Consider the following 16,112-nt stretch of genomic DNA (forward strand, 5'->3'; position numbering starts at 1 on the left):
TTCATTATCAGTGAACATAATATACATAGTTACATAGTTATTAAGGTTGAAGGAAGACTTTAAGTCCATCTAGTTCAACCCATAGCCTAACCTAACATGCCCTAACATGTTGATCCAGAGGAAGGCAAAAAAAAAACCATGTGGCAAAGAGTAAGCTCCACATTGGGGAAAAAAATTCCTTCCCGACTCCACATACGGCAGTCAGACTAGTTCCCTGGATCAACGCCCTATCAAGGAATCTAGTGTATATACCCTGTAACATTATACTTTTCAAGAAAGGCATCCAGTCCCCTCTTAAATTTAAGTAATGAATCACTCATTACAACATCATACGGCAGAGAGTTCCATAGTCTCACTGCTCTTACAGTAAAGAATCCGCGTCTGTTATTATGCTTAAACCTTCTTTCCTCCAGACGTAGAGGATGCCCCCTTGTCCCTGTCTCAGGTCTATGATTAACCCCTTCCCGACCCATGACGCCACGTAGGCGTCATGAAAACCCGTGCCAATCCGACCCATGACGCCTATGTGGCGTCATGGAATGATCGCGTCCCTGCAGATCGGGTGAAAGGGTTAACTCCAATTTCACCCGATCTGCAGGGACAGGAGGAGTGGTACTTCAGCCCAGGGGGGGTGGCTTCACCCCCCCGTAACTACGATCGCTCTGATTGGCAGTTTCACTTTCAACAGCCAATCAGAGCGATTTGTAATATTTCACCTGAAAAACTTGTGAAATATTACAATCCAGCCATGGCTGATGCTGCAATATCATCGGCCATGGCTGGAAACTCTGATATGACCCCACTCCCACCCCACCGATCGCCCCCCCAAGCCACCGATCTGTCCCGTAGTCCCCTCCGTCCTGTGCTCCGCTCCCCCGTCCTCCTGTCCGCTCCCCCCGTGCTCCTATGCCACCCCCCCGTGCTCCGATGCCCCCCCCGTGCCCCGATCTCCCCCCCCCCTTATACTTACCGAGGCTCCCGGTGCCCGTCCGTCTTCTCCATGGGCGCCGCCATCTTCCAAAATGGCGGGCGCATGCGCAGTGCGCCCGCCGAATCTGCCGGCCGGCAGATTCGTTACAAGTACATTTTGATCGCTGTGATAGGTTCTATCACAGCGATCAAAATAAAAAAATAATAAATAACCCCCCCCCATTTTATCACCCCCATAGGTAGGGACAATAATAAAAAAAGAAAATATTTTTTTTCTTTTCCCACTAGGGTTAGGGTTAGAACTAGGGTTAGGGGTAGGGTTAGGGTTAGGGCATGTGCACACAGTGCGGATTGGCCGCGGATCCGCAGCGGATTGGCCGCTGTGAATTCGTAGCAGTTTTCCATGAGGTTTACAGTACCATGTAAACCTATGGAAAACCAAATCCGCTGTGCCCATGGTGCGGAAAATTCCGTGCGGAAACGCTGCCTTGTATTTTCCGCAGCATGTCAATTCTTTGTGCGAATTCCGCAGCATTTTACACCTGTTCCTCAATAGGAATCCGCAGGTGAAATCCGCACAAAAAAACACTGGAAATCCGCTGTAAATCCGCAGGTAAAACGCAGTGCCTTTTACCTGCAGATTTTTCAAAAATTGTGTGGAAAAATCTCACACGAATCCGCAACGTGGGCACATAGCCTTAGGGTTAGGGTTGGAATTAGAGTTAGGGTTGGAATTAGGGCTAGGGTTGGAAATGGGGTTAAGATTAGGCTTGTGGTTAGGGTTACGGATAGGGTTAGGGGTGTGTTGGGGTTACAGTTGTGGTTAGGGTTGGGATTAGGGTTAGGGTTGGGATTAGGGTTAGGATTAGGGTTAGGGTTGGGATTAGGGTTACGGCTGTGTTGGGGTTAGGGTTGTGGTTAGGGGTGTGTTGGGGTTAGGGTTGTGATTAGGGTTATGGCTACAGTTGGGATTAGGGTTAGGGGTGTGTTGAGGTTAGCGTTGAAGTTAGAATTGAGGGGTTTCCACTGTTTAGGCACATCAGGGGTCTACAAACGTAACATGGCGCCACCATTGATTCCAGCCAATCTTGCGTTCAAAAAGTCAAATGGTGCTCCCTCCCTTCCAAGCCCCGACGTGCGCCCAAACAGTGGTTTACCCCCACATATGGGGTACCATCGTACTCAGGACAAACTGGGCAACAACTATTGGGGTCCAATTTCTCCTGTTACCCTTGCAAAAATAAAAAATTACTTGCTAAAACATAATTTTTGAGGAAAGAACAATTATTTTTTATTTTCACAGCTCTGCGTTATAAACTTCTGTGAAACACTTGGGGGTTGAAAGTGCTCACCACACATCTAGATAAGTTCCTTGGGGGGTCTAGTTTCCAAAATGGGGTCACTTGTGGGGTGTTTCTACTGTTTAGGCACATCAGGGGCTCTGCAAATGCAACGTGACGCCCGCAGACCATTCCATCAAAGTCTGCATTTCAAATGTCACTACTTCCCTTCCGAGCCCTGACGTGCGCCCAAACAGTGGTTTACCCCCACATATGGGGTATCAGCATACTCAGGAGAAAATGGACAACAACTTTTGGGGTCAAATTTCTCCTGTTACCCTTGGGAAAATTAAAAAATTCTGGGCTAAAAAAATATTTTTGAGGAAAGGAAATACATTTATTATTTTCACGGCTCTGCGTTATAAACTTCTGTGAAGCACTTGGGGGTTCAAAGTGCTCACCACACATCTAGATAAGTTCCCTTGGGGGTCTAGTTTCCAAAATGGGGTCACTTGTGGGGAGTTCCTACTGTTTAGGCACATCAGGGGCTCTGCAAACGCAACCTGACGCCTGCAGAGCATTCCATCAAAGTCTGCATTTCAAAACGTCACTACTTCCCTTCCGAAACCCGACGTGTGCCAAAACATTGGTTTACCCCCACATATGGGGTATCAGCGTACTCAGGAGAAACTGGACAACAACTTTTGGGGTAAAATTTCTCCTGTTACCCTTGGGAAAATTAAAAAATTCTGGGCTAAAAAAATATTTTTGAGGAAAGAAAAATTATTTTTTATTTTCACGGCTCTGCGTTATAAACTTCTGTGAAGCACCTGGGGGTTTTAAGTGCTCACTATGCATCTAGATAAGTTCCTTGGGGGTCTAGTTTCCAAAATGGGGTCACTTGTAGGGGAGCTCCAATGTTTAGGCACACAGGGGCTCTCCAAACGCGACATGGTGTCCGCTAACGATTGGAGCTAATTTTCCATTCAAAAAGTCAAATGGCGCTCCTTCCCTTCCGAGCCTTACCATGTGCCCAAACAGTGGTTTACCCCCACATGTGAGGTATCGGTGTACTCAGGAGAAATTGTACAACAAATTTTAGGATCCATTTTATCCTGTTGCCCATGTGAAAATGAAAAAATTGAGGCTAAAATAATTTTTTGGGGAAAAAAAAGTACTTTTCATTTTTACAGATCAATTTGTGAAGCACCTGGGGGTTTAAAGTGCTCACTATGCTTCTAGATAAGTTCCTTGGGGGGTCTAGTTTCCAAAATGGGGTCACTTGTGGGGGAGCTCCAAAGTTTAGGCACACGGGGGCTCTCCAAACGTGACATGGTGTCCGCTAAAGATTGGAGCCAATTTTTCATTCAAAAAGTCAAATGGCGCTCCTTTCCTTCCGAGCCCTGCCGTGCGCCCAAACAGTGGTTTACCCCCACATATGAGGTATCAGCGTACTCAGGACAAATTGGACAACATCGTTCGTGGTCCAGTTTCTCCTTTTACCCTTGGGAAAATAAAAAAATTGTTGCTAAAAGATCATTTTTGTGACTAAAAAGTTAAATGTTCATTTTTTTACTTCCATGTTGCTTCTGCTGCTGTGAAACACCTGAAGGGTTAATAAACTTCTTGAATGTGGTTTTGAGCACCTTGAGGGGTGCAGTTTTTAGAATGGTGTCACTTTTGGGTATTTTCAGCCATATAGAACCCTCAAAAAGACTTCAAATGTGAGGTGGTCCCTAAAAAAAATGGTTTTGTAAATTTTGTTGTAAAAATGAGAAATCACTGGTCAAATTTTAACCCTTATAACTTCCTAGCAAAAAAAAATTTGTTTCCAAAATTGTGCTGATGTAAAGTAGACATGTGGGAAATGTTATTTATTAACTATTTTGTGTCACATAACTCTCTGGTTTAACAGAATAAAAATTCAAAATGTGAAAATTTCAAAATTTTCAAAATTTTCGCCAAATTTCCGTTTTTTTTTTTCACAAATAAACTCAGAAATTATCGACCTAAATTTAACACTAACATGATGATCAATATGTCACGAAAAAACAATCTCAGAATCGCTAGGATCCGTTGAAGCGTTCCTGAGTTATTACCTCATAAAGGGACACTGGTCAGAATTGCAAAAAACGGCCAGGTCATTAAGGCCAAAATAGGCTGGGTCATGAAGGGGTTAAAAAGATCATCAGAAAGGTCTTTGTACTGTCCCCTCATATATTTATACATTAAAATAAGATCACCCCTTAGTCTTCGTTTTTCCAAACTAAACAGCCCCAAGTGTAATAACCTATCTTGGTATTGCAGACCCCCCCAGTCCTCTAATAACCTTGGTTGCTCTTCTCTGCACCCGCTCCAGTTCAGCTATGTCTGTCTTAGAATACTGTGCACAGTTCTGGTCTCCAGTGTATAAGTGTGGTCGAACTAGTGACTTGTATAGAGGTAAAATTATGTTCTCCTCATGAGCATCTATGCCTTTTTTAATACATCCCGTTATTTTATTTGCCTTTGTAGCAGCTGCCTGACACTGGCCCCTGAATATGAGTTTGTCATCCACCCATACACCCAGGTCTTTTTCATTGACGGTTTTGCCCAGAGTTTTAGAATTAAGCATATAGTTATACATCTTATTACTTCTACCCAAGTGCATGACCTTACATTTATCCCCATTAAAGCTCATTTGCCATTTATCAGCCCAAGCTTCTAGTTTACATAAATCATCCTGTAATATACAATTGTCCTCCCCTGTATTGATTACCCTGCAGAGTTTAGTGTCATCTGCAAATATTGAAATTCTACTCTGCCCCTACAAGGTCCTTAATAAATATGTTAAAAAGAAGAGGGCCCAATACTGACCCCTGTGGTACCCCACTGCTAACCGCGACCCAGTCCGAGTGTGCTCCATTAATAACCACCCTTTGTGTCCTATCCCTGAGCCAGCTCTCAACCCACTTACACATATTTTCCCCTATCCCCATTATTCTCATTTTATGTATCAACCTTTTGTGTGGCACCGTATCAAAAGCTTTTGAAAAGTCCATATACACTACATCTACTGGGTTCCCTTCGTCCAGTCCGGAACTTACCTCTTCATAGAAGCTGATCAAATTACTCTGACATGAACGGTCCCTAGTAAACCCGTGCTGATACTGGGTCATGAGGTTATTCCTCTTCAGATACTCCAGTATAACATCCCTTAGAATGCCCTCCAGGATTTTACCCACAGTAGAGGTTAAGCTTACTGGCCTATAATTTCCGAGTTCAGTTTTTGTCCCCTTTTTGAATATTGGCACCACATTTGCTATACGCCAGTCCTGTGGTACAGACCCTGTTATTATGGAGTCTTTAAAGATTTAAAATAATGGTCTATCAATGACTGTACTTAATTCCTGCAGTACTCGGGGGTGTATCCCATCCGGGCCCAGAGATTTGTCAATTTTAGTGATTTTTAGACGCCGCCGTACTTCCTGCTGGGTTAAGCAGGTGACATTTAATGGGGAATTTTTGTTATCACTGATCATATTGTCTGCCATGGGATTTTCTTGTGTAAATACTGATGAAAAAAAGTCATTTAGCATATTGGCTTTTTCCTCATCCTCATCCACCATTTCCCCCAAACTATTTTTAAGGGGGCCAACACTTTCATTTTTTAGTTTCTTACTATTTATGTAGTTAAAGAATATTTTGGGATTATTTTTACTCTCTCTGGCAATGAGTCTCTGTCTCAATTTTTGCTGCCTTGATTTGCTTTTTACAGAATTTATTTAATTTTCTGTATTTATTTAATGCCTCCTCACTACCTACTTCCTTTAATTCTCTAAATGCTTTCTTTTTGTCACTTATTGCGCCCCTTACAGCTCTATTTAGCCATATTGGTTTCCTCCTATTTCTAGTATGTTTATTCCCATACGGTATATACTGTGCACAGGTCTTATCCAGGATGCTAATAAACGTCTCCCATTTTCTTTGTGTATTTTTGTGTCTCAGGATATCGTCCCAGTTAATTGCTCCAAGATCATCTCTCATCCGTTGGAAATTTGCCCTCCTGAAGTTTAGTGTCCTTGTCACCCCTCTACTACACATCTTATTAAAGGATACACGAAAACTTATTATTTTGTGATCACTATTCCCCAAGTGACCCCCAACCCTTATATTTGATATGCGGTCTGGCCTGTTTGTTAATATTAGGTCTAGCAGTGCCCCCCTTCTTGTTGGGTCCTGAACCAGTTGTGAAAGGTAATTGTCTCTCATAGTTGTCAAAAACCGATTACCTTTGCTGGAACTGCAGGTTTCTGTTCCCCAATCTATTTCAGGGTAGTTGAAGTCCCCCATAATAATGACTTCTCCTTGAGTCGCAGCTTCATCTATTTGCTTTACGAGGATATTCTCCACTGCTTCCATTATTTTTGGAGATTTATAACAAACCCCTATCAGTAATTTATTATTTTTTCCCCCTCCCTGTATCTCCACCCACAGGGACTCTACATTTTAATTAAATTCACCTATATTATCACGCCGGATGGGTTTTAAGGATGATTTTACATATAGACACACCCCACCCCCTCGCTTATCTGTACGGTCATTTCTGAACAGACTATAGCCCTGCAAGTTAACAGCCCAGTCATGGCTCTCATCCAGCCATGTTTCAGTTATCCCCACCATGTCATAATTATGCTCCAACAACATTAATTCTAATTCGCCCATTTTGTTGGCGAGGCTTCTGGCATTAGTATACATGCACTTGATGTTCCTCTCTGTACCTCTATTTTTTCTTAAATTATTAACTATTCTAACCCCACCCCCCATGCCACCGCCACCCCCAACTTCCTTATTTGTGCCCAGGTCTCTATCTGCCCTATCTTCCCCTCCTATAAATTGAATACCCTCCCCCCCCAATCCCTAGTTTAAACACTCCTCCAACCTTCTAGCCATTTTCTCCCCCAGCACAGCTGCACCTTCCCCATTGAGGTGCAGCCCGTCCCTAGCGTAGAGCCTGTAGCCCACTGAGAAGTTGGCCCAGTTCTGCAGGAACCCAAACCCCTCCTTCCTACACCAATTCTTGAGTCACTTATTAACCTCCCTAATCTCCCGTTGCCTCTCTGGCGTGGCACGTGGTACAGGCAGTATTTCTGAAAATACCACGTTGGAGGTCCTTGCTTTCAGCTTGCAGCCTAATTCCCTGAAATCATCTTTAAGGACCTTCCATCTACCTCTAACTTTGTCATTTGTGCCAATGTGCACCATGACCGCTGGGTCTTCACCAGCCCCTCCCAGTAATCTGTCCACCCGATCAGCGATGTGTCGGACTCGAGCGCCAGGTAGGCAGCACACTGTCCGATGATCCCTGTCTTTGTGACAGATTGCCCTATCTGTTCCCCTAATAATTGAGTCCCCCATATTCCGTGATTATTCTTAAAATATATTTAATGAGCAATTAATAATTTAAAAAAATCAGGTGTCCCCGTCCCAGAAATCACGACTACAAAGGACTTACACAAACATTGTTTTGTCATGCACGTCTCAGGCTTCGGCGTCCTATCGCGCTAACTGCGCATGTCAATGACATCCATGTCAGAGACCCAGAATGCACAGGCTGTGGGTCATGCTATGTCATTAATTGGATTGGAGAAATGCGGGGGGTTATCCGCCTCCAAAGGTCTCTGTATCCATACTGAGGAATGGGATGCCCCACTTGTTTGGGGGGTTTCCCAAACCTTATGACATTTTGGGCTTATGCCCTGGCCCTTTAAATCCGGCGGCACACGTGAACCCTTATCAGAAAAAGAACGAAACTTGTCTACTTTTTTATTTCTTTAACTTTTTTAATTCTTTAATTTTATTATTAGGTTGCTGGTGAATCTAGAGATGCAGGGCGGATGTATTTTTGTATTTTTATGCAATATTTGTGGTTGCGGAGATCCGTCACCTTATGTGGCATTTTTCCCTTTAGCAATATGGCGTCACGGTCTTCACGGCGATTCTGCGCAACTGCGAGCCTGTGCATTCTGGGTCTCTGACATGGACGTCATTGACATGCGCAGTTAGCGCGATAGGACGCCGAAGACCGAGACGTGCATGACAAAACAATGTTTGTGTAAGTCCTTTGTAATCGTGATTTCTGGGACGGGGACACCTGATTTTTTTTTTAAATTATTAATTGCTCATTAAATATATTTTAAGAATAATCACGGAATATGCAATATATTATGTTCACTGATAATGAATTTAGCAAGGCTACCACTATTCACATTAATGCACTTTATGTACTGTCAGTATATACAGTTTATTAGTAGTTTTAATATTACACATAATGAATTTTATCATTGGATATGTATGTGTTTTATATAAATGGCTGTTTCACTCATGTGTTCACTGCTTGAAGAAGGATTTTGTATCCGAAACGTTGCCACGCCGTTCAGGCAATAAAGTCCACTTTTTTCTATTTGTTTTGTGCTGCTTTTCTTTTTTTGGATACTATCATTGGAGGCTTTTGGACTGCCGGATGGGAAAGCTCTGCACGATATTGAGGTATTATTGGATGCTGTTCTATTCTTTTCTACCTATGTATGTATGCAGGGCCGGACTGGCCATTTGGCAATTCTGGCAAATGCCAGAAGGGCCGGTCTGGTTGTGGGCTGCCTTGTGTGCTACATCGGTAACAGAATCAATGTTCTCAAGACACCCATACTGTTAACAGTTGCGACGGAGAACAAAGCCGGTCACTCCGTCACTTACCTTAGCATGCCGTGGGTATAATTAGAAATATTGGTCTTGTAGTAAATATTCCTTTCCTCCATCCAGGGTAATATTAGTAATATATCCCATCTGGTTATTGGGGGCGGGGCACCATGGGCCTGTGTGATTTCAAATGCCAGGGCTGAATTTCATCCCCAGTCCGTACCTGTATGTATGTATGTATGTATGCATATGTGTGTGTATATATATATATATATATATATATATATATATATATATATATAAATAATGTATATAATATTTTGTCTAAGGTCCACTTCCGTCTGTCTGTAACGGAAATCCCGCGTCGCTGATTGGTCGTGGCCAGCTGGGTGTAACCAATCAGCGACAGGCACAGTCCGGCTGCGAATTTGCCCCTCCCTACTCCCCTCCAGTCAGTGCCCCCTCCATACTCCCCTCCAGTCAGCACCCACATAGCGTTTTAGCAGTCCGTTAACGCTGCCATTAACCCTGTAAGTGTGACCAACTTTTTACTATTGATGCTGCCTATGCAGCATCAATAGTAAAAACATATAATGTTAAAAATAATAATAATAAAAAAAATCATTATCTTCTCACCTTCCGGCGGCAGCATTTCCCGCTCCTCGCAACGCTCCGGTCCCAAGAATGCATTGCGGCAACGACCCATGATGACGTAGCGGTCTCGCGAGACCGCTACATCATCATGGGTTATTGCCGCAAGGCATTACTGGGAACGGAGAGTCATGAGGAGCATCGCTAAATGCCTGGGCTGGATCCGGGGGCCGCTGGAAGGTGAGTATATAACTATTTTTTATTTTAATTATTTTTTTAACAGCGATATGGTGCCCACATTGTTATATACTGCATGGGCTGTGTTATATACTGCATGGGCTGTGTTATATACTGCATGGGCTGTGTTATATACTGCATGGGCTGTGTTATATACTGCATGGGCTGTGTTATATGCTTTGTGGGCTGTGAGACTCTTTCACCCGGGGCCCTCAAAAACCTGAAGCTGTCCCTTGCTTCACTGATAATCAGCGACAGGCGCAGTCCGGCCGCGAATTGAGGCGGGATTTGAACTATGCTTCACTAATTGGTTAGAATCGGGCCACCATCTAGTGTGTATGTATGTATGTGTATATGTATATGTATATATGTGTATGTATATATATATATATATATATATATATATATATATATATATATATATATATATATATATATATATATGTGTGTATATATATATATATATATATATATATATATATATGTATGTATGTATGTGTGTATATATATATATATATATATATATATATATATTACACACACACACACACACACACACACACACACACACACACACACACACACACACACACACACACACCTTCTCATTCAATGATTTTTTTTTTTTCTATTTTCATGACTGAAAATTGTACTATCACACTGAAGGCATCAAAACTATGGGGGTGACGCTCAATCCAGGGATCTCCATGTGGGTAAGATTGTGCTTTGGGAGGGGGATTCTTTGACGCCGGATGGCTTGGTACTTATATTGCTCCTCCGGGCACTCTCCATGTTAGTCCTCACTGTGGATCAGGTTCTCTGACCGGCACTTTCTCTAAACATCAGAAATAGCATTGGCTAAGATATATTAAGGCGGTTATGGGGTGGTTCATGGTAACTGGGTCCACTTAGTAGGATCACATGGAGTTATTGTACACCTTCTCTTTGTATATTACTATATGCCAATGGTTGGCTGTTAACTTGTGATATAACATGGATTCCTGGTATTTTCATTTGGTGTCTTTTAAATGTGTGTGTTTTTAATTGTGTTTCTAATAAAGTTTGTTACTTTGCTATATATACTCCCGTTGTCCTCCTTCATATACATAGGTCTTATTGGGAGTTATGCGCATAGGGGTGGGGACATTGTTCCTGACTACCTGGTTGATTATGAGTCTGGGTTTGAGTGGAGTATATGTATATGTGTGTGTGTGTATATATATATATATATATATATATATATATATATATATATATATATATATATATATATATATATATATATATATATAATATATAATATATATATATATTACACACACACATATATTACACACACACACACACACACACACACACACACACACACACACACACACACACACACACACCTTCTCATTCAAAGATTTTTTTTTCGATTTTCATGACTATGAAAATTGTACTATCACACTGAAGGCATCAAAACTATGAATTAACACATGTGGAATTATATACTTAACAAAAAAGTTAACAACCTGCGATTTCTGAGGCTGGTGACTCGGATGAACTTATCCTCAGATGCAGAGGTGACTCTTGGTCTTCCTTTCCTGGGGTGGTCCTCATGTGAGCCACTTTCTTTGTAGCGCTTGATGGTTTTTGCCACTGCACTTGGGGACACTTTCAAAGTTTTCCCAATTTTTTCGGACTGACTGACCTTCATTTCTTAAAGTAATGATGGCCCCTCATTTTTCTTTACTTAGCTGCTTTTTTCTTGCCATAATAAAAATTCTAACTGTCTATTCAATAGGACTATCAGCTGTGTATCCACCAGACTTCTGCACAACACAACTGATTGTCCCAACACCACAAATACCACTTATTAAACCTGACAGGTGTAGTGTTTCCCTTACTTCGGGTCTTGGGGAACACTCGCTTTGCACGAGAATAACGCATACAGGCACGATATCTCACACAAATTATGTTCATTACGGTTTATTAAAGCGTCATAAACCGCACCGTAAGCCAGGTTACACGTCACCAGGTTATACATAGTCTGTTACTTTAACACATGTGGCTTTACAAAGCATTCAATAGTCACGCCTTGTCTCTTCAGTCACCAAGTGACTGCACAGTTCATTACAGTTCATTGTATGCATCATCGGAACATATTAACCACCATCAGTCTGTTCCAATGGCAGATACGTCTCTGCCGTATATTACAGGTTTTTTCCCATACCAGGGGTTACCTCTCAGGAGCTTCGGCTCCACACAGACTCCTGCCAGTGCTGGTTCACAGGGAAACTGCCTCACTGGGATCACCGTCCTCGGGATCAGGGCACCTCAGATAGTCCAGACCCACAGTAGGAACTTTAGCTTCCCCAACACAGAAACCGTCTCAGGCTCTGTAGATGCAGCCTCTCCATGCGCTTCCAGGAAGTCCAATCACAGGCCCCTCCAGCACACAGGCCATCAGTCCATGAGCTTACCAGGTGCTTGCAGGACTCCAGTCCATCCCAGGACAATCCAACACCCTTGAGCATTCAGTCCATAGCCTCAGCAGTGCTTCCAGGACTCCAGCCCACTCCAGGACAATCCAATAGCAGGACTCGCTCTCTTCAGTGCTTCCAGGACATCTCCACTGCCGGGAGACTCCAACACTGACCGTCCACTAGGTCCACAGTCTCAGGTGCTTCCAGGAAGACTCCACTCACAGGAGCTTCCAACACCGACCGTCCAGGACCTTGCACATGGTCCACACAGATCTATACACTCTGAACCTACAGGAACCATGTGACTCACATCCTGGTAACATTACATACCTGTAACCACTCCCCTGGGTGGGAGTGTGGGTGGGTGTGGCTAGTTTGACCCTCCCATCTCTCATAACTAGCCCTGCCAGTCTCCCATTAGAACTACACAATTACTTGTGAGACTACAGGTCCCAGAACACAACATAACATAACTTTAGACTGGCAGCACAGAGTGTCTTCCTCTGCGACACGCATACCGGTCATTTATAATCCTACCGGACTTTGTCTCACCACCAGAGTTATACATCCAAGCGCATCCTGCAGCGCGCACACAGCGCCCCCTGGCTGTAAGATTGGTCACTGCACCACACAGGGCACACCTGTGAAGTGAAAACCATTCCCGGTGACTACCTTTTGAAGCTCATCAAGAGAATGCCAAGAGTGTGCAAAGCAGTCATCAAAGTAAAAGGTGGCTACTTTGAAGAACCTAGAATATAAGACATAATTTCAGTTGTTTCACACAACTATTTCACACAAATATTATATTACATTGTATTTGAGTGCCCTTTTAATTGAAAGCAGATGATCAATGAGTGTCTGGATCCTTGGCCCCTCACAGATCGCCTATACACGATGATCCTTCCCAGAAGGTGTGCAGCTCACAAGACTAGAGCGCATGAATCCTCCCTGAGCGCTCCCTCAAAGCTGAGCACGGATGCCATAGAAAGGATGAGCTGTGAAAAGGGCACTCCAATAAAAAAAGCAAGTGCAGCGCCCCAGGTTCCTGGTCGTCGCAGTGGTATTGCTTTCCTCCCAGGGAGAGTAATGATACGTTTTGAGGCAAAGAAGGATAACTGCATCCAGGTATCACAAACATGCAACACACTTCACACTCCAGGCCACCAGGGGGAGCTTCTGCTTCTATTTATTAGGTCACACCCCACATATATATAACTGGTAGTCTGTAGGGAACGTTAGTCAGTTCCAGACAGAAGTTAGGATAACGTTCCAGACACTAGTCTGAGGAGGACAGAGGGTCAACGGAGCTGTGCATGCCTTCAGAGCTGCAGCTCCCGGAAAGACACATTTTGAAAGGCAGAATTGTATTGCAGCGAGTGTGAAGGAATCTAAGCAAAGGAGAGGATACCAGAAGGAGACCAGCCCTGCTCAGGCTGCCCCCCTTCTGAGGCGCAGAATCCCGGTAGCCGGAACACCGAGGGAGTAAGGACCTCTATGCCTTATTTCAGAGACCATAAACATAAGGATGAATGACCTCATGGAGATCAAAACATCCAACACCGCGGAGACACCATCACGTGTTTCTCAACGCAGTGATCCAGAACACTGCCCCCATCCCTTAAGGGAAATATGCAAATGCATGTAGAAAAGCCGCGGAGACACCATCACGTGTTTCTCAACGCAAGCAATGAATAGCCAGGTCTTTCACCGGGATGGAACAACCACGGGAAGGGCAGCATCCAATAAAGGAAAACCACCTATGCCAAAACATGGTATCCATCCACAGACAGCTGTTTCGGGGTATTTGCCCCTCATCAGTGTGGAGTAGGAAACTGGCTATTAGGAGCAGTGCCTAGTGAAAAGGCTATAAACATAAGGATGAATGACCTGAGGTCATAGGCAGTAAGGGACTACACCACTGCAGCGCAAGGGAAGGCTACTGATTTCCACCTGGACAAAGGGGACTCCGGACTTGCCTCCAAACCGGCCGGACTCTGCCTACCTTGTGGTCTGGTGCCCTAGACTGTGGCTGCTGAAGTCTTCAGTAAAGGTAAAGAGACTGCAACCTTGTGTCCTCGTTCTTCACTGCACCATTTACCATCCACCACCCACACACTGGGAAGCCCTGGGGACATACTTCACCTGTGGGAAGGTATACCATCTAGCTGCCATAGCATCACCCCAGCAGACCCCTTAAAGCAGCGTCGGTCACCCTGACCGAATACCACAGGTGGCGTCACGAACATAAACATCCCTTTAAAGACCTTTCCCAGGGCCACGGACCGGGTCAGCCACCGTGACATCCCCCTGTGAACAGCAGAACCCGGTACCGAGTACCCCACGGCCCAGACGGGGCGATCCACAAAGATGATATAAAGCTTAAGCTAAAAATCATTTTTACAATTAGGTTTTGTTGAGAAATATTGCACCATTGATATGGTCTGTGGTCATAAATCCACTGGGAGGAGCTCAACAAGACAGAAAAGATTTACAAGCTCTGTAAGACCATCATAGTGGGCTTACTGATGGATTTTGAGTTAACTCATTCTGCAGTCAGCACCACAGAGGATATAGAAGTAATTGGTGTAAAGCTTTTTATGAAATCCAATTGCAAAAAAAGAATTACCCTCCGCAATTATATGCACTTAGTATAATAAAAAATTGGCCCTTTTTTTAAACTGATTTTTTTTTCTTCACATAATTGTAAGGCTGTATTAGAGTAGCAATAGCTCAACAGAAAAAGAAAAAAAGAAAACTGCAGTGTGTAGATATCAGGGCTGAAGCCGCTGGGACTGCAACCAAGCGATTCTATGAACATAGAACATAGAAACAATTGGCTCATAAAGAGGCACTTTTTGTTTGTTATCACACAAATGCATCTATATTTTATGAAAAAAAATAATTGCTGGCTATACAAATTACACAGTTGTCAAACTGTGGTGAAAATCTGATCTAGCACACTGTTTTTTTTTCGTCAATGAAAAAAGTGGACAGATTTCCAGCAAACACCCCAGACTTCTGGATGAGGCTTAAAGGGGTATTCCCATCTCCGATATTCTATCCCAATATGTAGTAGGTGTAATAATACATTAACAAATACCTACAATTAGAAATGTAGTATAGTTTTTCTGATTCGCCATTGTCTCTTTCCTCATGTGCAGGCATTGCAGGACCTTAGGTATCCATGGTTAAGACTACAGCAACTAGCTAACTGTCAGTATATCAGTGGTTGTAACTATGGATACCTAAGGTCTTGCAATGTCTGCACATGAGGCAATGGACACCGTGAATCAGAAAAACTATAATACCTTACTATTTGGAGGTATTTGCTAATATAATTGCACCTACTACATCTTAAGATAAAATCTTGGAGACGGGAATACCCCTTTTTAAGGGTAACGGTTTTGCATTTACTGTTTTCTTTGGAACTCAATTGGGAGTTTAGGAATACCAGGGGTTGCATATAGGTAAAAATGTTCATCTCCAGAACACTGTAGTCTTCTATCAGCTCTATATATTTTCACAAAACAGATGTGGTTAAGTTGAAAAAGGAGGTAGGATTTGTGACGACCTCCTAAATATCACATCTTAGGAAATTTGGATTATGGAAGACGACTCTTTAGGAACACAAGGAGAATACACTGGCAGATGCTAAGGATCTGTTGTTGATCGGTTCATCTCAGAAACTTTGCACAGTCCCCTTTTAACCAGGAAAAATATGGACCTCTAAAAAATTGTTGTCTTGTTATTCCTAGCCCGACATATTTTACATGAATAGAAATGTGAATGCTTATAAGAATAGTCACATGAACAATATTTTTTTATATCTACTCTGTACATGAGTATACCGCTGACTGTTTGCCAAAGAGTGTATATGTGGCATATGTGGGAATATTGAAATATAAGGCTCAGTGATGTGTTTTGTCGC

At 43.1% G+C, this 16,112-nt stretch overlaps 1 protein-coding gene across 3 annotated transcripts in view; it reads left to right on the top strand.

Annotated features, from left to right (window-relative positions):
* The window catches only part of CDC42BPG (CDC42 binding protein kinase gamma), a 193,137-nt gene that overhangs the window by 113,262 nt on the left and 63,763 nt on the right, over positions 1 to 16,112 (top strand). Inside the window, exon 1 of one of the 3 annotated variants that reach the window (XM_077287755.1) lies at positions 8,244 to 8,738. The exons of the other annotated variants lie outside the window; for them this stretch is intronic. The gene's annotated coding sequence lies outside the window, so the exon portion shown is untranslated. Of the gene's footprint in view, positions 1 to 8,243; positions 8,739 to 16,112 lie in introns of those variants that run through there. 3 annotated transcript variants of the gene reach the window in all.

The sequence above is a fragment of the Ranitomeya variabilis genome, chromosome 2 (genome assembly GCF_051348905.1).
Source record: "Ranitomeya variabilis isolate aRanVar5 chromosome 2, aRanVar5.hap1, whole genome shotgun sequence".
NCBI lineage: Eukaryota > Metazoa > Chordata > Amphibia > Anura > Dendrobatidae > Ranitomeya > Ranitomeya variabilis.